This window comes from Gopherus evgoodei, chromosome 6, assembly GCF_007399415.2.
Source record: "Gopherus evgoodei ecotype Sinaloan lineage chromosome 6, rGopEvg1_v1.p, whole genome shotgun sequence".
In the NCBI taxonomy this organism is placed as follows: domain Eukaryota; kingdom Metazoa; phylum Chordata; order Testudines; family Testudinidae; genus Gopherus; species Gopherus evgoodei.
The window spans coordinates 5,278,646-5,303,800 of record NC_044327.1 but is presented as its reverse complement, the minus strand read 5'-3'; the positions used below and the strand labels follow the sequence as shown (position 1 = coordinate 5,303,800).

At 42.1% G+C, this 25,155-nt stretch overlaps 1 protein-coding gene across 3 annotated transcripts in view; it reads right to left on the bottom strand.

Annotated features, from left to right (window-relative positions):
- Nucleotides 1–25,155, bottom strand: part of NRG1 (neuregulin 1) — an 843,690-nt gene that overhangs the window by 803,910 nt on the left and 14,625 nt on the right. The gene's annotated exons all lie outside the window — the stretch shown is intronic.

The following is a 25,155-nucleotide window of genomic DNA, read 5'->3' as shown; positions in this document are numbered from 1 at the left end:
TGGAAGCCAAACTACCAAAGGTTAACCAGTCAATAGGAAGATCAGATTCTCTTTACAGTAGCAAATATATTTGTACATAAATGTTGTGTGCAAGCCCCCTACCACCAAAGGCTACTGAGGGAGAAATAGTCTCCCTAGCATGTGAAATAACTTGTCCTCTTGGAATGGATTTAAGTCAGTTGATTTTCAGATGCTAGATACTGAATAAGTTGGAGGACGTACTTGTTGAAAATACTCGCTTTTGGCCAAATCATGGCCCATTTGTAGGCCCACAGCTGAAATTCACGAGCCAAGGACATGTGAGAAGATGGAAGAATCGCACATAGCATTGGTTACAGATTTAAAAGATCACAAGAAACTTCACTTCAGCTGATTTCAAGATTAAAGAATAGGCAGAATGTTGCACAAAATATGCCATGGAGGTCTGCTATATCCATTCAACACGGGGAAGCTGTCTACTGCATGTGAAACACTTACTCCAAGTCTGCAAGAGTTGGTTTTATTTTATCTTCAGGATAAGTATGCTCCTTTAGACTTAGCTAAAATAAATATTGTGAGACAAAACTGTGAGCTCAGATGTGCATGTTCTGCTTCTAGTGACCTGGCAAGTTCAGAGAGGAACCAAAAAAAAAAGACTCTATTAACAGATAGTTCCAATGTGTCATTAACCCAAGTCAGTCCAACCAACTGCAAGACAAGGAAGGTAAATAACAGTGATTCAAAGTAAGAATTTTCATCATAATTGATATGTGGGATAGTGTTTCATAGCACTGGATAGGGATTAGCTGAGACCTAAAGTCAACTTGCTTTACACATAAATATGTCTTGACATCTAAAACTTCTCCATCAACAATCAATGATTTTGTTGTTACTAAAAAAACATACAGTACGGAAAGCAATTTTTCCAAGACAAAAGATATAAGCATTAGTGCATGAGGGATAATGTCTAAATCTTGTCACTTCCTTCTACAGTGCATTTCAAAGATCTGGCCTTTTCCGTCTCTCACGACTGCCAAAGCTTTTGGTCCCTGCCTTTATCTCTTGATCATTATCATCTTCACCTCTCTGACCTTTGCACCTGCAACTTTGCCCCCTTCAAATTGATTCCAAACACTCCCCCGGTGTGATTATCTTGCTGGCTCAGTGATCTAACCACAACACTCTCCTGCTCATGTTTCTCCACTGGCTCCCCTTTGTCCACTACACCAAACACATGCTTCTTGTCTTCACTTTTACAACCCTTCACTATTTATCCCTGCCCTGCTGTTCAGACCTACGATTTCATAATTGCAATGTCAACTTCCACCTTCTCTCTGCTAACAATACCAGCCTTTATTGCCTGCTTGCACATTTTCCCCACAAGCATCTTTGAGCTATCTCCCATGCCACTTCTGATACATCGGGGAAACCTGTCAAATTCCATGAAACTACCATATTGTCCACTTAACACTCAACTCTGTCATGATGCATCAGAAAACTGCCATCCACAAATGGCGAAGCAGGTGGCGAGATCGGTTTGCTATTTATTACACATAACATGTTCAATTTTATTTTACTGCTACTTTAACCTACTATCCCATTCCCTCATCCTTTGCTGTTACTTCCATCTCTTGTGTCTTCTCATAGTCCTTCACTGTGAGTTCTCTGGGGCAGTGTCACAGGGCGCTGTCTGTTTGTTGGGGGGAGAAGACACCCCCGCTTCACCCCTGCGGAGTTGATACACCCTATCACCCAGTCGTCAAGATTATCAGCTGGGTCAGACAAACACAATCAGGGACTCTGGCCCTCTGAGCAGTCAGAGCCAAGGAACAGCCTGTAGGCCCTTACCTCCTTTCTGGGGTAAACAATAGCAAATAGAGGTTTCAGCTCCCTGGGTGGGGCAGAGCAGAGCAAACAGACAGTCCATAGCTAGTATCAGAGGGGTAGCAGTGTTAGTCTGGATCTGTAAAAGCAGCAAAGAATCCTGTGGCACCTTATAGACTGAGACATTTTGGAGCATGAGCTTTCATGGGTGAATACCCACTTCATCAGATGCATGTAGTGGAAATTTCCAGGGGCAGGTATATATATGCAAGCAAGCTAGAGCTAACGAGGTTAGTTCAATCAGGGAGGATGAGGCCCTGTTCTAGCAGTTGAGGTGTGAAAACCAAGGGAGAAGAAACTGGTTTTGTAGTAGGCAAGCCATTCACAGTCTTCGTTTAATTCTGAGCTGATGGTGTCAAATTTGCAGATGAACTGAAGTTCAGCAGTTTCTCTTTGAAGTCTGGTCCTGAAGATTTTTTGCTGCAGGATGGCCACTGTAAGCCGGCGGTGTCGGGGCTCGTCCCTCTCAGGAGCGACGGGGAGCCAGGGCGCCTCCTTACACACAGCAGTCCTGGTAGGCCTAACTCCTCAGCAGGCGTTGAGGGAATAAAGGGTCTGCAAACAAAGTATATCAGCCCATGCCCTTGGGCAGGGCAGGGCAGTAGCAGTTCAGGCTCAGGCCTTCTGCAGGCTGAGCAACAGTATATCAAGCCCATTAGGCTACACAGAAGGCCTCCTCAGGCCAGGGAAAGGGGGAGTCTGCCACCTTTAGGGGGGTGGCAGGGGAGACGCAGGCCCTCCCATTCCACTGTGTTCCATCCTGGGGCCCTAGCAACAGCAAAGCACGCTGCTGTCAGTGGGGATCCTGGCCAAAACACACTGACATGGGTTCAGGCTCTTCAGGAGCCAACCCAGGGTCAGCTACCCCCGGGCCACTTCCGACCTCCCCCTCTCTGGGTACCTGTCTCTCACCAGCTTCGTCTAGGGGTCCCAGACCATGGGCTCCTCCGGGTACCAGTCGTAGGGAGGCTCAGGAAGCTTCTCGGGATACCGGTCGTAGGGAAGCTCAGGTCACTCCTCGGGGTACCAGGCACAATGCAGGTCAGGCCGACGTTCCTCCGGGTACCGGGTACCCGGAGGCAAGTCCGGCCAGCGTTCCTCCAGGTAGTGAGCGCGGGGCAAGTCAGGCCAGCGCTCCTCCGGATACCGAGCGAGAGGCAGGTCAGGCCAGCGCTCCTCCGGATACCGAGCGAGAGGCAGGTCAGGCCAGCGCTCCTCCGGGTAGTGAGCACAGGGTAGGCTGGGCCCGGCGGGAGCTCGGGCTCCAGCGTCTGTCCTCTCCGGCAGCCGGCCGCCAACTGAGCGCTTGGGCCGGGCTTTTATACTTCCTGTCCCGCCCCTTGACTTCTGGGGGGTGGGGACAGGCGGCGGTGGCTCCGCCCACTGAGGCACCTGCTCTGGCTCGTCCCTCTCAGGCGTGGTGGGGAGCCAGGGCACCTCCTTACACCACCTTAAGGTCTGCTATAGTGTGGCCAGGGAGATTGAAGTGTTCTCCTACAGGTTTTTGTATATTGCCATTCCTAATATCTGATTTGTGTCCATTTATCCTTTTCTGTAGAGACTGTCCAGTTTGGCTGATATACATAGCAGAGGGGCATTGCTGGCATATGATGGCATATATTACATTGGTGGACATGCAGGTGAATGAACTGGTGATGGTGTGGCTGATCTGGTTAGGTCCTGTGATGGTGTCGCTGGTGTAGATACATGGGCAGAGTTGGCATCGACGTTTGTTGCATTGATTGGTTCCTGAGCTGGAGTTACTATGGTGCGGTGTGCAGTTACTGGTGAGAATATGTTTCAAGTTGGCAGGTTGTCTGTGGGCGAGGACTGGCTGCCACCCAAGGCCTGTGAAAGTGTGGGATCATTGTCCAGGATGGGTTGTAGATTCCTGATGATGCGTTGGAGAGGTTTTAGCTGGGGACTGTATGTGATGGCCAGTGGAGTCCTGTTGGATTCTTTCTTGGGTTTGTCTTGCAGTAGGAGGCTTCTGGGTACACGTCTGGCTCTGTTGATCTGTTTCCTTATTTCCTCGTGCAGGTATTGTAGTTTTGAGAATGCTTGGTGGAGATTTTGTAGGTGTTGGTCTCTGTCTGAGGGGTTAGAGCAGATGCAGTTGTACCTCAGTGCTTGGCTGTAGACAATGGATCGTGTGATGTGCCCGGGATGGAAACTGGAGGCATGAAGTTAGGCATAGCGGTCGGTAGGTTTTCGGTATAGGGTGGTGTTAATGTGACCATCACTTATTTGCACCGTGATGTCTAGGAAGTGAACCTCCCGTGTAGATTGGTCCAGGCTGAGGTTGATGGTGGGGTGGAAGCTGTTGAAATTGTGGTGGAATTTTTCCAGAGTCTCCTTCCCATGGGTCCAGATGATGAAGATGTCATCAATGTAGCGTAGGTAGAGAAGGGGCGTGAGTGGACGAGAGCTGAAGAAGCGTTGTTCCAGGTCGGCCATAAAAATATTGGCATATTGTGGGGCCATGCGGGTGCCCATAGCACTGCCACTGATCTGGAGATATATATTGTCATCAAATTTGAAATAGTTGTGTGTGAGGATAAAGGCACAGAGCTCAGCAGCCAGCTGTGCTGTGGCATCATCAGGGATACTGTTCCTGACAGCTTGTATTCCATCTGTGTGTGGGATGTTTGTGTAGAGAGCCTCTACATCCATGGTGGCTAGGATGGTGTTTTTTGGAAGGTCACTAAGGCATTGTAGTTTCCTCAGGAAATCAGTGGTGTCACGGAGATAGCTGGGAGTGCTGGTGGCATAGAGACTGAGTAGAGAGTCCACATATCCAGAAGGTCCTTCAGTGAGAGTGCCAATGCCCGAGATGATGGGGCGTCCAGGATTTCCGGGTTTGTGGATCTTGGGTAGTAGATAGAATAACCCTGGTCGGGGCTCTGAGGGTATGTTGATTTGTTCCGGTGTTAGTGTAGGGAGTGTCCTGAGTAGATGGTGCAGTTTCTGAGTGTATTCCTCAGTGGGATCTGAGGGAAGTGGTCTGTAGAATTTGGTATTGGAGAGTTGTCTGGTGGCCTCCTTTTGGTAGTCAGACCTGTTCATGATGACAACAGCACCTCCTTTATCAGCGTCTTTGACGATAATGTCAGAGTGGTTTCTGAGGCTGTGGATGGCATTGCATTCTGCACGACTTAGGTTATGAGGCAAGCGATGTTGTTCTTCCACAATTTCTGCCTGTGCACGTCAGCGGAAGCATTCAATGTATAGGTCCAGACTGTCATTTCGACCCTCAGGAGGAGTCCATGTGGAGTTCTTCTTCTTGAGCTGTTGGTAGGAGGGTACCTGTGTATCAGTGCACTGTTCAGTGTTGTCCTGAAAGTATTCTTTGAGTCAGAGACGGTGAAAGTAGGCTTCCAGATAGTCGCAGAACTGTATCATGTTGGTGGGAGTGGCAGGGCAGAAAGAGAGTCCCCGAGATAGGACAGACTTTTCTTCTGGGCTGAGTGCATGGTTGGATAGATTGACGATATTGCTGGGTGGGTTAGGGGTACCAGGGTTGTGGCCCCATGTGGCAGGTAGGAGTTTAGACAGCTTACAGTCCTTTTTCCTTTGTAGAGAGGTGAAGTGAGTAATGTAGATCTCCTGTCTTATTTTAGTGAAGTCCGTTTGTATGGAAGTTTGGTTATTAATGAGAGTCTCCAGGTGGGAGAGCTCTTTTTTGATGTTTTCCTGTTTGCTGTATAGGATGCTGATCAGGTGGTTCCTCAGTTTCTTTGATAGAGTATGGCATAATCTCTCACTGTGGTCTGTGTAGTATGTAGATAGCAGTGGATTTTTTACCTTTAGTCCATTTGATATGATGTCCATCCGTTTGCATTTGGAAAGGAAGATGATGTCTGTCTGTATCTGTGCAAGTTTCTTCATGAGGTTGATGGATTTCCAGTCTGTAAACAAGCTGTAAACAAGAGAGCACTAAGATGGCAGGACTGTCTGTATAGTGAACTGGACCTTGCACAAGTATGGAAACAGACCCATGAGAGTACTTCTGCCAACAAGACTGAAATCTCCTTTACCCTGCATGTGTGGGACTGGTCAAGTCTTCTGTAATTAGAAGAAACTAATTTGCAGACAAGATGGTGGCAGTGGTTGTTTGAGTGCAGGCTCCTGACTGTGCGTCTTGCAGGTTTGTTGCCCACTTGAGCCAATCTTTCACTTTTCATTTTGATTTGGATATAGTTTCTCCTCCCTTGGTTTTCACACCTCAACTGCTAAAACAGGGCCTCATCCTCCCTGATTGAACTAACCTCATTAGCTCTAGCTTGCTTGCATATATATACCTGCCCCTGGAAATTTCCACTACATGCATCTGATGAAGTGGGTATTCACCCACGAAAGCTCATGCTCCAAAACGTCTGTTAGTCTATAAGGTGCTACAGGATTCTTTGCTGCTTTTACAGTCTATAGCTAGAGTCTCCAGCAGTAATGCCAACCTGCCAGTGCGGGTTGGAAGGTAGGATAACCCGGCCCACCCTACTCCACTGGGTTCCAACCCAGGGCCCGGTGGAGCCAGCAACGGCCCTGCTCAGGATTCAAGTATTGGCTCACAATACATTTTCCTACCCTCAAGTCCACTTTGGGCTTGTCCTGTCTGGGCAGCAGCTTCGCATCCCCGTCAGTCTCCACAGCTGTTGTGCCCTCTGTAGCATTATCAGGATCCCTGCCTCAGCAGTCTGGACGGCTGACCATTCCTCAGCAGCAGCCGGCGGCACACATTCATCCTCCTCCTCAGTCAGCCCAGACTGAACTGACCAGCTTCCTTTTATCTGCTTCTGCCACAAGCAGCATAGGCAAGGGGGTGTGGCCTCTTGGGCCCAAAGAAACTGATTAAGCCCCACTTGCCCAGTGCAGGGTTGATACACCCCATCACAGCAGGTATGGTGTTTTTTCTATGTTTATGCAGCACTTAGCACCACAGGGCCTTGATCTTTGTTTGGAGCCTCAAGGTGCTACCTCAGTATAAATACTAAAGGATTCAGGATCCATTATCATTAATTAATATTATTATGTCCCCAAAATAAAACCTCCATTTTCAAAATCTGGTATTATTTACCTAAACCCACCTTTCTGGTGACTACAGTAAACATCTTTACAATTGCTACCTGATCATGTTATGGCTTTGTTCTGTGTTTCATGCAGACACCTCCAATCTGAGACAAAATGATGAGAAAGAAATGAGCTTTATTGCCTGCTCTGATATTAAATATTAATTGTGCTTCGGAAAGAGAAGCCAATTGGATCAGCTTTAAAGCTTTGATCTGAAATTTACAAAACTAATTTCAAGAGTGTTTTTTGACAATGTATTACTATTATATATGGACCAAAATTCTAGTTCAATTTTACATTAGCTTGATATTTCCAAACTGTAAAGCTAACTATCTTCCCATTTTGCACAGCAATCATTGATAGGGATGACTGCCAAACTGACCAAGCCAGTTCTACTGGTACCCTAAAGGCAGTGCTGAAATTAACATTTGTTGCTTTCTTAAAATTAAATTGTATTGCAATCTACTGTTCTGCTTTTTAATTCTTCCTGTTTATGTGTTTGAAAGACTCAATATCAGAATTGCAGTGCCAATATTTACCATATCAGAATCAGTTTGGCCCATTCTGTATAGCTGTGTGGAGTTAAGCAAACTCCATCCAAACCATTTTATTCTGTGCAGACAGAAACATAGCTGTAAACAAGAGAGCACTAAGATGGTAAGACTGTCTGTATAGTGAAGTGGACCTTGCACAAGTACGGACTCAGCCCTCGTCCAGACTAACCCGCGGCATCGGCGGGTTAAAATCGATTGCTCGGGGATCGATATATCGCGTCTAGTCTGGACGCGGTGTATCGATCCCCGAGCGCGCTTACATCGATTCCGGAACTCCATCAATCCGAACGGAGTTCCGGAATCGACACGGAGGGCCGCGGACATCGATGCGGCGCCGTCCAGACTGGTGAGTACCTCGATTTTAGAAATTCGACTTCAGCTACGTTATTCTCGTAGCTGAAGTTGCGTATCTAAAATCGATTTTAATTCCTAGTCTGGACGTGGCCATAGACCCGTGAGAGTAGTTCTGCCAACAAGACTGAAATCTCCTTTACCCTGGCATGTGTGGGACTGGTCAAGTCTTCTGTAATTAGAAGAAACTAATTTGCAGACAAGATGGTGGCAGTGGTTGTTTGAGTGCAAGCTCCTGACTGTGCATCTTGCAGGTTTGTTGCCCATTTGAGCCAATCTTTCACTTTTTCATTTTGATTTGGATATAGTTGAAGGAAGGGGGCGGGGTTCTCTGCAGCTGGACAGTTGGCATGTGGATGTCCGCTCTGCAGCTGGATACAGCTGGAAGGGTCTGAGGAAGGTGAAAATGTCTCCTTTCACAATTAGATACAGAGATGGGGTATCCCCCGTAAGGCTGGTGACATTTCGGGGGAGAGGCTGTGTGTGTGACAGACACCTGAGTATAGCTGGGGAAAGGGAAAGTATAGCTTGGCAAGATAAATGGGTGGTGAGGGATGTGGATGAGGGTTCCCCACGTCTGAGTGTAGTTGGTGGAACACTGGGTAAGGTGGTTTCCCCTTTCATGGCTGGATTCTTCTCTCTACCCAGCCCATGGCTGGATATTGTTGTTGGGAACGAAGTTCCAAGAAGCCATGCATGGGAATGAGACCTGGGAACATATATTGTGATCATGATAGCAGCTGTGTTATAATGCTCATGTGAGGTTGCGGTTTCCATGCCAGTACACAACTTGGCAGGGTTGCTAGCATGGACTAAGCATGTGGCCAAAGTAGATTCCATTATTCTGCTCCTTTAGAACTACATTTTCACCAAGGGGCCAGAAAGGAACCCCCTTACTTTTATTGATTAGTACCTTCCTTTATGAATAGTCCCACTGAATCATTGTGAGAAAGGGTGATACAATCAATCCGTTTCCATATACCTTTGAGATGTGTGTCATGCATCCGACGAAGTGGGTATTCACCCACGAAAGCTCATGCTCCAAAACGTCTGTTAGTCTATAAGATACCACAGGATTCTTTGATGCTAATAGGAGGAGCCGAAAGCAAACCTTACATTATAGTTAAGAAAATATGTAAAAAAAAAGTGGCAAAACAACTCATTTGCTACACACACCAGCATATGTTTCAGTCAGACTATTAACAGTAGCTAGTGCCTGATGACTGAGAGAAAGGTAGGAAACAACTCATCATTCATTTTGCAAACTCTGAGTGCTGTGCATGAAAAACATTTCCATGCTAATCTTTTACACATTAAACTACGAGAGTAGGTTGCCATTATTTTAGTTTACATAATTAAAATATTATTTGTGGTCACAACATTTTCATGTCCTCTTCCAGTTCCAGACACAGTATTTAACTTGATGATCCCAAGCAATAAAGGGCCAGTACATGCTTTATGAAGTAGTATTTCCCTTTTATCTGATCTAAATTTACTAGCTATTAATTTTATATCCTACCCATTGTTCTTATAAAACCGAATAGAAAGGGACTGATCAGTTTTACAATATCTTTAACAATTTTAAATATCAGTGGTCTTATATAGACCAGTTTTACACAGATGTAACTCCAGTTAATTTAATGGAATTACACCAGTGTGAAATCAGGATCAGGTCCCATTCCTCACTAACTTCTTTGCAGGTTAAATAATCCTACTTCTAACAACCTCTGATCAGTAGTAAATCTTGCCCATCTTTATTGCTTTTCCAGGCCATTTGATTGTTGGTATCAACATATTACTTATGGTGTAGAGACCAAGACTGGGTAAAGTATTTCACATGAAGGTTTGCCATTGTTTGGTATATTGTCATAGCAATGGCTTCCTTACTATCCCTTTTTAAATACACCCAATCATTCTATTTGCTGTTTTTAAATATTATTTCTTGACTAAGGTTTGCTGTAGCTCACTGGGAAGACATTTCATTGAGTTACCCATGGCAGTCATTTCTCCAGAGGATCACTCAAGCAGCATATTTAAGAAACTGAGGCTAGTTGTACAATGCTCATTCCTTTTACTTATCGCAGTTGAATTTTATCTGTCATTTTAATGCCATGTCTCTAAGGTATTTAAGGCTATCCAGAGTTTCTCAAAATTCTCCATAATTTTTACTAACCCTGTTTAGGATCATCAGCAAACTTCACCAACATGCTCTGCATTTCCTCCTCGAAATCATTCATAAATACACTACCTTAACCCTTCTTCACTTTGAGGTGCAGCCATCAACAATGACTTTTTTTTCCTATCACTGAACTAATTTAAATCCAAGAGAATACTTTGTATTTACCCTGATTTTTGAAAATTTGATTAAATTATATTCACTTTACCCTTTTTATCTCCTTTTTTAAGTTGTGCAAACCACTCTGGCAGGTTTGAGAGACAACTTTGATCCTTTAGAAGCTATTCTGGAGTTATTTATTCATTAAACTGCTCTCCAAGCACAGGTGAAACTCTGTTAGTGACAGCTGACCGTACGGATCAATGTAAGCATTTTGCTCCTAAAGCATAAATTATTCTCCCAGATTTACCCTCACTAACTTCACTCAATTTATGACTATTTTACAAAGTAGCATGTTGCTTACTTAATCTTGCTAAAAATGCCTATTTGGGGTCGAGGCTCATTCCTTTTGCAAGCTCCATCAATACAAATGTAGGAGATGTGCAGATTTGAAGATGACTTTTTGATAAATGGCAGAAAACAGCACCAGCTGAATTAGAGATGGCATCCCTGATTCAAGGGAATGGAGCACTAATTTAGTGATCACAGACTATTCTTAGTCTGTATATATTACACAAAGCAAAAACTCATAGACTCACAGACTAACAGACTTTTAAAGTCAGAAGGGACCATCATGATCATCTAGTCTGACCACCTGCACATTGCAGGCCACAGAACCTCACCCACTCCTGAAATAGATCCCCAACCTCTGGCTGCATTACTGAAATCCTCAAACCATGGTTTAAAGACTTCACATTACAGAAAATTCATCATTTACACTAGTTTAAACCTGCAAGTGACCTGTTCCCCATGCTGCAGAGGAAGGCAAAAAATCCCCAGGGTCTCTGCCAATCTGACTTGGGGGGAAATTCGTTCCCTACCCCAAATATGGTGATCAGTTAGAGCCTGAGCATGTGGGCACGACCCACCAACCAGACACTTGGGAAAAAATTCCCTGTAGTAACTGAGAGCCCTCCCATTTAATGTCCTGTTTCCGGCCGTTGGAGATATTTGCTACTGGCAGTCACCGATAGGCTACATGACATTGAAGACAATCAGGTTGGTCTGGCACAATCTATCTTTTGTAAAACCATGTTATATCTTATCCCATTTACCATTCACTGCTATGTCCTTAACAATTTTCTCTTTCAAAATTTGTTCCAAGACCTTGCACACAATTGATGTCAAACTAACAGGCCTGTAGTTTCCTGGATCACTTTTTTCCCCTTCTTAAAAAAGGGAACTATATTAGCAATTCTCCAGACCCATTAAGCTGTTTGAGATTGACTTCCACCTCGAATGTGGTAATTTCCACCTCCATATCCTCCTTCCCATTAGCTACCCTGCCACTACCCCTAAACTCCACATTATCCTTATTAAAAATTGTTGCAAAATATTTGTTTAGATGTTGGGCCAGGCCTAGATTATCTTTAATCTACATCCTATACCCCATGCTCAGTGGTCCCCCTTCTTCTTTCCTTGTTGTCTTTTTATTTATATGGCTATAGAACCTTTTACTATTGGTTTTAATTCTCTTTGCAAGGCCCAACTCTACTTGGCTTTTGGCAGTTCTCACTTTTCCCCTACATTTTGTGACCTCCAGGAGGCAGCTTTCCTTGCTGAGCCTTCCCATCCTCCATTGCGCGTAGGCTTTCTGCTTTCTTTTAATCACCTGTTTGAGATGTTTGCTCATCCAGCTTGGTCTGCAACCCTTCCCTATGATTTTTTTCTCCTGGCTTGGGATGCAAGTTTCAGATAGCATCTGCAACTTTGACCTAAAGTAATTCCAGCCTCCTCCACATTCAGATCCTTGAGTTCTTCAGTCCAGTCTATTCCTAAACTAATTCCCTTAATTTTTAAAGTTAGCAATTTTGAAATCAGGGACCCTTGTTGCAAATCTATTTTTGTCTATCCTTCCATTTTGATCACTCAAACCAAGGTTGTCCCCTACAACCAGTTCTTCTATGAGGTCCTCACTACTCAACTCTGCCAAATCTAAAATGGCATCACCTCTTGTTGGTTCAGCAACTATTTATTGAAGAAATCTGCCAGACATCACAGCCAGGAAAATCTGGGCCCTCCTATTATTAGTAGCACTTGTCCTCCAATCTATAGCTGGGAAGTTAAAGTCTCCCATAATCACACAATTCCCAGTACTATTTATTTCATTAAGAACATTAAGAGGTCTCTATCCATATCCAAATCCGATCCTGGTGGTCTGTAACACACCCTAAGCACTATATTAGGGGAATCTCTAGTAGCTTTCTTCCCCAAAGTGATTGTGGCCCAAACAGACTCTGTTTTATCCAATCCATCACTTCTAGTTTCTTTACCATCTAGCACATCATTAATACATAATACTACTCCACCACCTTTGCTTTTATTTTTGTCTTTTCTAAACTGCACACACCCTTTAATACCTGTACTCCAGTCATGACTTCTGTTATCTATAATATCTGGTTTCACTTCCTGTACCAGTAGCTTTAGTCCCTCCATTCTGTTACTCATGCTCCTTGCATTGGTGTACAAACATCTTAACTGTTGTTGCTTTGCTTCACCCACATTCCTCACCCGATTGAGTACAGTCATTCTTACCCTTTGTTTCCTATCTTTTAACCAGTTACCAATCCATGACAGGACCTTCCCTCTTATCCTGTGACAGCTTGCTTTGCTTAAGAGCCTTTGGTGAGGGACCTTGTCAAAGCCTTTCTGAAAATCTAAGTACACTATATCCACTGGATCCCTTTTGTCCACATGCTTGTTCACCCCCTCAGAGAATTCTAGTAAATTGGTGAGATATGATTTCCCTTTACAAAAACCATTTTGACTCTTACCCAACAAATTATGTTCATCTATATTTCTGACAATTTTGTTCTTTACTACAGTTTCAACTAGTTTGCCCAGTACTGAAGGCAGGCTTACAGGCCTGTAACTGCCAGTATCACCTCTGGAGCCCTTTTTAAAAATTGGCATCACATTAGCTATGTTCCACTGATTTGGTACAGAAGCTAATTTAAAAGATAGGTTCCAAACTATCGTTACTAGTTCTGCAATTTCATGTTTGAGTTCCTTCAGAACTCTTTGGTGAATACCATCTGGACATGCATCCGACGAACTGGGTATTCACCCACGAAAGCTCATGTTCCAAAATATCTGTTAGTCTATAAGGTGCCACAGGATTCTTTGCTGCTTCATCTCATCCTGGTGACTTAATACTGTTTAATTTACCAATTTGTTCCAAAACCCCCTGCTAATGACACTTCAATCTGGGACAGTTCCTCAGATTTGTCACCTAAAAAGAATGACTCAGGTTTGGGAATTTCCCTCATGTCCTCAGCCGTGAAGACTTCATTTCGTTTCTTCACAATGGCCTTATCGTCCTTGAGTGATCCTTTAGCATCTCAATCATCCAGTGGCCCCACTAGTTGTTTAGAAAGCATCCTGCTTCTGATGTACTTAAAAAAAATGTTGCTATTACTTTTTGAGTCTTTGGCTAGCTGTTCTTCAAATTCTTTTTTTGGCCTTCCTCATCATATTTTTATGCTTCATTTGCCAGAGTTTATGCTCCTTTCTATTTTCCTCACTAGGATTTAACTTCCACTTTTTTAAAGGATGCCTTTTTGCCTCTCACTGCTTCTTTTACTTTGTTGTTTAGCCACAGTTACACTTTTTTGGTTCTTTTGCTGTTTTTTAATTTGGGGTATACATTTAAGTTGAGCCTCTATTATGGTGTCTTTGAAAGGTTTCCATGCAACTTACAGGCATTTCACTTTTGGCACTGTACCCTTTAATTTCTGTTTTTACAGAGCATCAGGGTTGGAAGGGACCTCAGGAGGTCATCTAGTCCAATTCCTTTCTCAAAGCAGGAGAAATCCCCAGACAGATTTTTTGCCCTGATCCCTAAATGGCCCTCTTAAGGATTGAACTCGCAACCCTGGGTTTAACAGGCCAATGCTCAAACCACAGAGCTATCCCTGCCCTGCCTTTTTTGAAAATGAAAATTAAATCCAAGAAAATACATGACTACAACATTAATTTTAATACATAAATTCTAGGAAAAGGTTAATGTTTCCATAGTAATCTGAGGAGATCTTCAAAAATATGAAAGGGAGTTAGATGCCCAACTCCCATTGACTGCTCTCTGTGCCTTTTGAAATTCTGTCCCTGGACCCATACTGTACACATTATAGTTCAAGTCCTACCTCTCAGCCTCCTAAATACTAAATGTATAGAAGAGCCTTATGTGAAACAAGGAACCAGACTCCACAGTCCCTGTTCAACTAACCTCCTCATTTTTGTGTAGTTCCCCTTTCTGAAATTAAAATCTACAGTGTTGGGCTGCTGTGATGTTTTCCCCACCAAAGGGACGTTAAATTTAATTATATTATGGTCACTATTGCCAAGCGGTCCAGCTATATTCACCTCTTGGACCTGATCCTGTGCTCCATGTAAGACTAAATCAAGAATTGCTGCTCCTCTTGTGTGTTCCAGGACTAGCTGCTCCAAGAAGCAGTCATTTAAGGTGTGAAGAGCAGAGTAACAAGTAAAATAAGTAGGTTCAGTGGGTCTCATTCTCATTTATACTAAGGCTTCTTTACATGACTATGGCAGTCTGAAAAGGCTTTAAAATGAGAGTAAGTGTAATTCGTGCCCATTGTAAGGCCCCGTACACAGATAGAGTGGCATAAAGGGGCCACAGCATAAATGAGAATAAGCCCCAAAAAGTTCAGGATGAGCTTGCACCACTGCAAAATTAGTTTGGTTACAAATGCTGAGTGACAGAGGCAGCAATAAACCAGTCAGGGCAAAAAGCATGTGCCTCATGAAACTATTTGACAATTCCAATAAATGATGATAAATTGTGATGTAGAATAGCAGGTCCCTAAGCTGCTGGTTTCAAAGACATGTATTTTAAGGATAATTTTCCCTGAGCTGCATACTTGAAGAAGAGGTGTTTTGACTGAGCACCATTCTTGACAAAAAAATAATGTTGATATTACTTTATTAAGAGTGAGAATTGAAATTTATTTCACTTTTAAGCAAAATATATCTCCCTGGTGGCAATTTTTTCCCTTCTTTATGTAAAAGTTTTCTTGAGATCAAAGCATATCTTCAATAAGCTAGCTTGGAAGGCTTTGTCCATTACTGCATTATGAAGTTTTTAAAAGATATCTAGCCAAATAATTGCTCAATTGACAAAGCATTCCAAACCATCTCAGACACAGGATGGACTGGCAAAGCTTTCTTTACAACAGGCTATGCAAGTGTAATCTCTTTGTATTAGGAGAAGGATGAGCAGCTTTCCCCCTCCTTTCCGTTCTTTTATGTCAGGTCATCAATATTTATTTCTTTAAAGTAGATGTCATCATATCCTGCAAGTTATGGATAATGAGTCCTAAATGTGTAGCCACACAAGCAATTCACATGAGCTGGGGAGAGGTAATGTAGTGCAGCGGATAGAACAAAAGGCTAACATCCAAGACAGCTGGGTGCTGTTCCCTGCTTTGACACTCACCTGTTGTGTGACTTTGGGCAAATCAGTTCATCTCCATTTTCCCTCCCACCCTTTGTCTGACTTATTTATTCAGATTGTAAACTCTTTGAGACTGGGGCTGTCACTTACCATGTGTGTATACAGCAGCTAGCACATTGGGGCCCAAGTCTTAGCTGGGGCTGGTAAGTGCTACTGTAATGTTAATAATAAATTATTCCCAGAAGTAATGTTATTGACTTCAGTGGGAATATTCATAAACAGTATTTGGCGTATAAATATTGCCTGCATTTGAACAGATCAGACTTTGCCCAGGTTGGATCCTCTAGTGCTACCATAGTACAAACAATAACAAGGGTAGAAGCTGTTTTTATGCAGCAGTTGCAGAACTGTGCCCAATTCACATATAAAAACAATTCACTTATGCTGTATATGTAGATAATAATAGAGAACGGGGTAAAACTAAATCTGAGGTTTCAAAATTGTCATTATTAAAAAATGCTCATATCCCATTTTACTGGTGATCAATGAAACAATAATGACAGTTCTGGATGAAAGGAAGAGAAAATGTAAAAAGTTTCTGCTTGGAGTAAATCCCCAAATTAGCTTAAACCTGATCGTTTCTTTTCTCTGCAGTTGCATGTTCACCAATCCTTCATGACAGAGCTATGTGGGGACTGAGGCAATTTTCACTTATCAGCCTCAGCCATTCCATATGAAAGGGCCTTAATTAAAACATTCCTGCCAGGAAAAATATTTCTGATGTTATAACTCATCATAATAGACACTTTCTTTTCTCCTTCAGTGTGTCCCTTAATCAATGAGCAGAGAACAATACAATAGCAGTCACCATTAAAAAGTAAACATTTACTCCAACACACCCCAATTGTGTTGTTATACTTAGAAAAGGAAAGATACCTTTTGGATACCTTTGAACAGTAATGGTGGGTAAAAGATGACTTGTTACTGACTAACACTGTATAAAAAAACAACATACACAGAGAGGGAAGTAATTAAGCTACATAAACCAGGATCAGTTAAGGATCTGAAAGTAAAAATTACATCTTCCATTATTAGCTTTAATTTTATCACATATCAAAACACTACATTAAAATAACACCAAGTCAACACTCAAAGTTAACACTCAAAAGTTAAGGTTGCCCATGAAGCTTCATACAATGAATTTCCTGGGCTGAGATGAGAGAGATTTTGTCTGCTGCAAAGTATGTTGCAGAAGGGCACCACTTAAATCCCTAGAATGGTAATTTCCATGCGAATCTGCACGCTTTCTTGTAGAAAGATTCATATGTCTCTCCATCATGGGGCTCTCTTTCTCTCTCTTTCCTCTCCCATTACCTATGTCTTCATTATAAATGATAAAGTAGAGTATAAAATAGACTGGAAGAGATCTTCTTCTTGTGATGTGTGATGTTTCACTCCATATTCTTTATGAAAATATGCTTATGATATAAATATGACACAACTGAGATATACTTTATGCAAGATGGCTCATGTAAGATATCATTGGAAAGGTTATGATTTACAGAATGTGATTATCCAATTTGTATGCCTGTATCATTTCTGTATCTGAAATTAGCAATATTAACTATGCATCTGTATTTCAGATATGTTCCTTTGGGTGTCAACCCCAACCAGCCCTTCAAGTACAACAACGGAAAAGCCAGACAGGGCTAATGGGCCATTAACAGAAACAATGGACTGTGAAAGATCTTAGTTTTCCTGTGGATGCTGGAGACAGCTTACAAGCAATGACTGCAACAGCCATGCAGAGACATGTGTCCGAGTCACCTGGCTGGATACCCCGTCTTCCCTTTTTGGAATACCAGTGGTTTTCCACTAGAAGACAAAGGGTTCCTGCCTTACACAAGAGCTATATAATAGGCAGGGGAGTGACATAATCGTGGTTCTCCTCTGCCTCCCCACCCAAAGAGACACTGAAAAACACCTGGAAAAGAAAAATAACTGAACTGGTGGGGAAGGATTGAGCCCAAGCTGGAAGAGCATCCAGCCTGTGAGTAATAATACCTGAGGTTTCAAGCTGGAGATCAGTGCATCTGCCTTTCAAGACTTTCTGTAACCTGCCTGCAACAATATCTAGGGTGAGAAATACTATTTGTAACCAATTTCTTTAGTGAAACTAGCGCAGTTTGCGTGTTTGGTTTCATTTGCTTAATAATCTACTTTGTTCTGTTTGTTATCTATTATATTCACTTAAAATCCACCTTTGGTAGTTAATAAACTTATTTCTTGTTTATAATAAAACTCAGTTTATGCAATTTCTAACTGTGGAGGGGAAGAAACAAGAAGTTGTAGATACCTGCCTCCACATTGAGGGAGGAGGCAGATTTCATAATACATCTTTGGGTCTGCATTCCAAGGGAGGTGGACACCTGTGTGATGGGGCAAGTCCCTTAAGCTGAATCTTCCCAGAACTGATATCAGTGTCTGTTTTGTTCTGTAGTTGGGTATGGCCCTGCCTGTGTGTGTGCCAGAGGAGGCTTAATAGCCTGGCTCAGCAAGACAGGTAGAAAGGATGCCCAAACTGGCATAACAGGTGGGCTTAGTGGTATCTCAGCATATCAGGTGGCATCCTAAGGGGTCCAACCCATCACATGGTGTATTGAAAATGAGTTAAAATTGTGATATCAGTTTAAATCCAGGGGTTTTCCTGGTCCTAACTGCAGGCTCTGTAGGGTAACATAGGATCAGAGTTAGTCTGGAGACAGACAGCCTAGGGCAAGGAGGGGTGAGTTGTGCATCTCTGTTTTAGGGAGCAGCCTGCTTTCTCTCTCTCTCTGTTTTGGGATTCTGTGTATTATCATTCTGAATTCTAAGAAACAAAGTAGTGATACACTGCTAACTTCCAGCAAGAGTATTTTTTGTTTTATCTAGCTTCTCTGTTTGTATGCTGTGAAATATAACACTGCTCAGAATATCTTCTTTTGACAAGATTCTTCCTTTGAATATTTAGGCTGGGAGATTTTTCAATGCAATGGGCCCCAAATAATCTTGTCTCTTCATAAGAAGTAGAGAAAGAAATACTAATGTTGCTACTGATGTTGAAAACACGAGCCAGTCTGGCCAGTTTGGTATTTTCAATATAATGTGTATCCTGCATTTTTATTTTCTGCAGCGTCCTCATCAGAACAAGGAGCAGAGGGAGAGAAGAAGCGTATATTAAATGTTTTGACCTAACCTGCAACATGGCATTCCTCCCTAAACTTCTGCTGTACTGTTCTATAAAGCTAAAAAAAGATGCTTTCTGTGTTCCTAGCAATTGCAAAGAGATGAACTTTCAGGCATCATTTCATCTGTGTGATCCAATCAAACATTTCCTAGTACAGAGCCCACTCTCCCTAATGAAAACTAGTCCATTTACATATTAACAGCACATTTTACATGTCTGGCTTTTAGCAAACTAAAGATGTTTCACTGCATATAGAAATAATTGTATTTCTTTTTGATGAAGTGAAGGTGCCCTAGTTTTCCCTTGTTCATCTATGGGCCATGATGAGTTTGTCATGTTATATGCCATTAGCAGCACATGGTATTGTTCCAACTAGCTCTGAAGGGATATGTGGTCTTGGTGTATTGCTGTTAGCGCTAAGAAATATATGCATTTTTGCTGATGATCATTTTCTTTTCCTTTTTGATTCCTGATTCCATCTCATGAAAAATATTGCAAGCAGAAATGGGTTTGAATCAAATCCCAGATCTCAGCATCTCTGAATTTTGAAGGGTTCAAAAATCTAGAGCCAATTTTTGTGGCTTGCACTCATCCTTTCAAAATGTTAATGAGTGCCTCTGCTGTTTGTATTTAATGGAACGTGCAAGGCAGTCTCCTTTAGCAGGCTGGGCCAGATGCCATGGTGATGTAAGTGATGGTGCAAACTACATATCAGGCTTAATTTGGATCAGTGGGAGTGAAAAATTAGTCCAATTTAGAACCATTTGTCATTCTGTGTCAGCAAAATTCAGCCCTGGGACAAACAAGTGCAACAGCTCATACCACAACTAACTTCGGCCCTGGCAGTATTGGGAACAGAGTGAGATTAAGGCAAACTAGGGTCTCTCATTTAATCTTTATCCTCCTGCTACATGATTTTCATGCTACGCATTCCATTTTGCGTTCGTGGAGCCAATCTCTGATCTCAGTTGCACCAGTTAAATGTGGACTAACTTACTGCTTTAATGTAATCACTATAGATTTATACTGGTGTAAATGAGAACAGAATCTGGCCCCACTGGTGTATAAATTACACTAATTTGGCACACTCTCTGAAAGCCAGATCGGTTCATTTTACATAAGTTCACCTCTTATGACAAATTTATACCCGCCAGGTAGCTTACATTACCATTTACACATCACAGTCAAATTTGGCTTATGGACTTCCAGGGAAAGATGCACACACAAGCTACATGTGTCTGAATTTGATCATACATCCCTCATTATCCACCTATTCAATGACTGGGCCACTGAGTTCGGAACTGCAAGGTACTTACCCTTAGTGCCCATTGTGTTTCAAAATGTGAAAGATGCACATGTATGTTCTTGCTCATAGTACTACATCCAGACGGATTAACTCCAGGAGACAGCAGACTTTGCACAGTTATCTCTGGCATCACATCTTGAAGATTTATAACTCTTTCTTGTGGAAGAAATGCCCTCTAGACCATTGCCTTGCAGAACACTTTATGTATTCCACTACGATGCAATCAGGCTACTTTTGCTTTTGTAGATAATGAATCTGGGATTCTTTAACTCCAGGATTCTTTCATGTGTTGCTTGGATGGCAAGTTTCCCTGGAGCGGGCTCTTTCAAGATGTTGTCTAAGTAAGGGGAGAGATTTACACTCCATGATCTTACAGTCACTGCTACCACTCTGAGAATCTTGGTAAATGCCCTCTGTGCTGTTGTGGGACCATAGTGAAATTTCTTATGCAGAAATTGTATGCAAACTAACCATTCTTCCTGTGCAAGTCTGGTGCTAGTCCTAGATAGAAAACTGTTAACATACCATGTGTGAGAGACCCAGGCCAGTTGAGAACAGCAGAGTAGTAGAAAGGAGATATACTGGCCACTGGATAAGCAGTTTTCTGTTCCCTGAGTGACCAGAGCAGGGGCTGCTCCAGGCTAATGAGAACACCTGACTCCAATTAACCTGCTAAAAGTCAGGTGAGGCTCTTAAGCACCTGACTCTAATTAAGGCCCCTCTGATGCTATAAAAGGGCTCACTCTAGTCAGGCCAGAGGAGAGGAAATGTGTGAGAGGAACTGGGAGCAAGAGGTGTGCAAGAAGCTGAGAGTGAGTAGGCATACTGCTGGAGGACTGAGAAGTACAAGCGTTATCAGACATCAGAAAGAAAGTCCAGCGGTGAGAACAAAGAAGGTGTTGGGAGGAGGCCATGGGGAAATAGCCCAGGGAGTTGTAGCTGTCGTGCAACTGTACCAGGAGGCACTCTGGACAGTTGCAGTCCACAGGACCCTGGGCTGGAACCAGGAGTAGAGGGTGGGCCTGGGTTTCCCCCAAACCTCCCAATTACTGATCAACACATGAGGAATTGACCTGGACTGTGGCTTCTACCAGAGGGGAAGGTCTCTGGGCTGTTTCCCAACCCACAGGGTGAATCTGTGAGGCAAGCAAATCCGCCAGTAAGTGCAGAACCCACCAAGGCAGAGGACGAACTTTGTCACACATGATAGGTTTTGATCCTGCAAAGTACTTAGCACTTGGTCCCAATCCAACCAAGCACTTACATGCTTGCTTAACTTTAAGCATGTGAGTAACCCCATTGACTTAAAATTAAGCATGTGTTTAAGTGCTCGGCTAGATCAGAGTGCTCATCCGCTTGCAGAATCCAGCCCACAGATAGCATGTACTGTAGTTAACACCAGGTTTGTGTGTAGCCTTGAAAATAGTCATGATGAAATTCTGAAGCATTCTAAGAAAAGTCAATATATTTTACTTCAATTTTCTTCCCAGAAACAGGAATTGTTCCAGCAAATATTTGGCAACATGTGCCAATCAGAAATGTTACAAGGTAAAAACAAGTTTAAAATCAAAATATGTTTAAAGTATTATATTTAGACTTTCTTTTCAAAAACTGACATCTGGTTTAGGCAAACACATTCTAATCTGCCAAATGAGATCTTATATCTTATATCTTCCAATAGGTATAAAGGATACAAAGGAAAATGGAAAGGCTCAACAATAGAAGTTTTTTTATTTTTTAATACTGAAAGGCTTCTGGGGAAACATAAATTGGAGAGGATAAGGAAGGGGTACTGCATGCTAGGTGGGGACTCTACAAGGACCAGGTTAAATGACTCAGCCTTTGGCACCTCTTAAACTGAATCTCAGCTTTCATTTTAAAAAACAGTCAATTTCTGGCTTCTTTCCTTAATGAACCTTGAAACCATAAACCAACATAAACCAATTATTTAGGGATGAAGGGAACATGCAGTTGTGCTGTGCTTCTGCAGCAGGTGGGTTATACTAATACAACATTACCAGCTTGAACTACAATCAGGATTCTTGCAATATTTAATGTTTTTTTCCTTAAATTCTCAGCTCCTGGAATCATGTGATTAAGTATCAAATATTTAGAATGAAGTGCACTATAATTCTACAGATGTTTTAATTGAGTACTTGGATTATATGGTCTTCTCTCAGTGAAGACTATGCTCTGGCCTGGCTGGAAATCTCACCTTGTCTTGTTTGTCAAACTGATAGACTATTTAAAGTCATGATTCTCTGTTCCTAGACAGGTGAACAGTGCTGACAACTCACAATCTTATTGTGAGTTTTGCCATCTTTGTGTTTTTGTTAGAAGCCTAGCTCCTCTAATCATGCAATTACATGAGAATCTTAGCTTTTCTTTTTTTTAAAATAAGTTTCTAGGCCTCTTAGTTGCTAAGAAAACCTTGAACAAATGACATATAAAGGCTCTAAAAGCTCAGGAGGCAGATAAAAAGAACCCAATTTATTATTTTTAAAAATGTTATGACTTTTAAACCAATCTTCTGATTTTTGGGGAGGCCTGACTTGTGATCTTTGAACACTCAAAGTTGGCAAAACTGCTCTTAAGCCAAATCAGTTACAGTTGGCGTGCATCCTAAAGAGACACCTTAATGACTCTCTCCAGCTGCCCAACACCAGCACAATGCACAGCAGTGTGATCATAGTGGACAGAAATTAGTGAAGTTTAAGGTTGGTGGAGCAGCAAAAAGTTTTTAAGCTTGAGAGGCCTGAAAAATCATGAGACTTAAAATATCAACTGTCTTTGAGGGACCATTTTTAATTAATTATAACTCATAAACTGATTAACAGATTTACTGGAAAATCCTCAGAAAATTCAATTTGTACTCACGGATTGTGTGCTGTATGTATGGAGAAGGATACACTACATTTTTCATGCAATACAAAGTTTAAATCCATGCTTTAAATGCAAAAACAGAGCCCAGCCTTATCTATGGTATTGCTGCCACTCTTCCTTCATGCAACATTTTAATGGGCTAAGGTTGGTTATCGAATCACCAGTAAATTATCTTATGACAATAAACACATGAAACAAATTACATAAAGCTGCCCTGTGGTTTATAGGCAAGTCTTTCAGTGTGTCTTACAATTGCACCTCTTTACCTGCAGTTCTTCTCTACATTTACAGGAGCCATTTACAGTGCACAATAACAAGAAAGTTTTATTCGTCCTAAAAAACTAGGAACAGTGCTGCATATTCTGGAGCACCATCTGTAGGCACCTTATCTATTAACTCACTAATTATATATATGCCAAACATCTCTCATTTTTAGAATACTCCTGTGGCATGTGCAACCAATACAGTATTAACTAGATTTTCTATTTACTGTATCTTTTGGAAAATCAGATGACATTTTCTTTATTACAGGAGGGACTTTCTTTACATAAAATATTTTTGAGTGGTAATCTTTCAGAATCAAACTATGAATTGCACCCCACATGAACATGACCCCAAACTGTAAGAGGACACTATGGAAGATGGGTTACAGAGCAAAGTGAGTAACACACAAGGGAGACAAGGTGGGTGAGGTAATATCTTTTGGTGACAAGCTCTTTCACCAACAGAAATTGTTGCAGTACAAGATATTACCTCACCCACCCCCCACAATCTCCCCAATATCCTGGGACCAACATGGCAAATAAAATACAAGGTTCTTTTTCTAGTGCTTGTTACATCCTGCCATTGCTGCTTTTGGAATCTTGTCGCACAGTAATCTAATTTCAGATTGGAACAAATTAACAGAATTAAACAGAAGGGAACAATAGGTCATATTAAGCCATTAAATTAATGAAGCTACAGTGGAGGAGTTAAAGGCAAGAACAGTACATCAATTACTCATAGGTATTTATAAGAAAAAAAGGAGAGTCCCTGAGGAAGCTGCTGATGGTAATTGAAGAATGTGGAAACAAGAGAATCAGCAAAGACTGACAATCCCTATCTATGTATTTGAGAGATAATGCTAGGGTTAAGATAATCCACTCAGGAAAAAAGTCATGACCGAGGTAGATCTGACCTAATACTTCCTTGTTATTTACTAACTGTATCCCAGTTTTCAGTGTTATTTAGGCAGATGTCATACCATTGGAATGCCTCTAATGCATCTCAAACATACAGTAATGCCAAAGAATTATGATAAAAAATTACAAAATTAACAAGGAATCTAGTTACATGATAAATAATACTAATGGGAAAAGAAAAGCTCAATATGCTGCTGTATTTTAAGTGAGAGGCTTGTGCTTCTAGAAATCTCTTCACTGTTGAATTTCTTCCTTTAGTCTGGGTTACAACAGACACTCATTGGCAAAAGCCTGCACCACTGTGGCAGTCTTTGCTACACTGCAGCCCTCCCCGCTAGTGCTGACCACTAACATGGCAATATAAAGGAAGGCAGTGGAAAAGGTCACTTCTCTTTTTTTTCTTACCCATTCTTAGTTTACGTCTCATTCAGTGAAATAGTGTATTTGTTCTCCTGAATAGAACTGATGGTTAAATTAAGTAAAAGTCAGATTCTTCTGTGAAAAAAATGGCATTGTGTGGCTCCATGTTTATTGTGCTGCACAATTCCATACCAAGTCTCCTCCCTTTAAAACAAGAATGTACTTTTTTCTAAATGCCAGCCCTTCAAACTCACGCTGTTCACAGGAGCTGCAGGCAACACACTGAAAAAACAAACTGCTTAAGCAACTACACATTTTAAACTTCAGGCTTCTCCCTTTGAAAATATTGGCCCATTGCCTCAAATATACAGATGGTGCTCATGGTCAACGTACTTAAAAGCAATGAGCACCCAGCAGGTGCCCTGGAAAACATCAGCAGTTGCTGGGTGTTGAGCACTTTTGAAATCCTGGCCCCAATAACACATCTCCTTCTCCTTAAGTACAATTCACACCATTCCCCAGCTATCCCCATGCCTGACAGAACTCAGCATCTATATGAGGAGCAGCTGGTTGAAGCTAAACCCAAGGAACGAACTGATGCTAGTGAGTAGAGGGA